We start from the raw sequence: 1442 nt of genomic DNA, 5'->3' as shown, positions 1-1442 counted from the left end.
GGGGGGGGATCATCAATTAACATTTTTATTATTGTTTTGACATATTTATAAGCAAGGTAACACCGCAATATTTGGACTTGGACAATCTCAAAATGATGATAGCTGCTCATAGCTTATGGGTATTATAAAAGTAAAAGGAGAAGAAAAACACTTCATAATGTCAAAATTTAGATGGTGGATATTTAATATTTTTTATCAAGCACTTAATTATTGAGGAAAAAAATGTCATAATGAAAGAGTTAGGTGATGGATTTTTAACATAACTATGAGAAACTTAAACAAATTAGTTGTTATAGGTATTAGTAATGTTTCAGATTCTCGAAAAATTCTTCTATGAAAAAAACCTTTATTATTGTCAGATTGGTTCATATAATAGTGATAATCAGAAACCACTAGGTGATCACTGCGTTAAACCTCTATATGTGTGCCTTCTCTACCAACTGAGCTAGCCAAATACTTATAATTTATTATTAATAATAAATATAGAAACATATTATACAACATAATCATAATGGAAACATAAAACTGTAATAATAAAACACAGATAGTATAGTATAGATAAGTATATTACAAATATGATTAGGTATATCGTAAAAACACAAAATCTTTCTCAAAATGACATATCACTCATGATTATAATAACTTTCTAAAAACGGTGAGATACAAATTATGAGAAAAAACTGTTTATAATGTAATTATGGTAGAAGTGAGCTTCCATCTCAAAGATAGTTAAGTTTGACTCAGCAAAATATTAAACACATTTTATTAAAAAACTATGTACAATAATTAAAAAACAAATCTCTGAAATATTATTCTACGCTCGCAGCGAAAGAGCAAAAACAAACCGCTACAAAGTGAATCTCTGTGGAGTAAATTTGGCCACAACGTTCCATCACAAGCAACAAAAAGTCGACCGTCGGCAGACGTGGCGGAGTGAAAAGCATCATCTGTTATTTCCAGACTCCATTAAGACCAACGGGCTGTTAATCAAACCAAGGCTCTAATGGTGTAACTGGCACAGTGCTGGTCTGTGGGGATCCGTAGCAGAGCACCGGTCGCTGGTCGCATGAGTCATTATCAACCGAAAACACAGTGGAACAAACACTGTGCTTTCTGTTTTTCACACTGGGGATTACATCCATTTACAGCACTCAATATTTCAAAGTAAAATGAGCAGGAAACACGAAAGCTGTTTATCCTGTAAAGCAGTGACACTCAATTTACACCACAGGCCAGAGAGGGTGCTAGATAGGCTTTTTATTTGTATTTTGAATGTAAATAAGTTGCCATAGTGCATGTAAAAGCTTCAATTTGCTATTCATTATGTCCCTCATAGGAGCGGTTTATGTTCATGAATCATTCCAACATTTCAATGATTGCATGATGAAAGAGGCCTCACGATCCTTCTGACTTTTGGGGTTTTAAGCAGGAGGTGTCAGAAA

This window comes from Etheostoma spectabile, chromosome 14 (assembly GCF_008692095.1).
Source record: "Etheostoma spectabile isolate EspeVRDwgs_2016 chromosome 14, UIUC_Espe_1.0, whole genome shotgun sequence".
NCBI lineage: Eukaryota > Metazoa > Chordata > Actinopteri > Perciformes > Percidae > Etheostoma > Etheostoma spectabile.
This window is presented reverse-complemented; position numbering follows the sequence as displayed.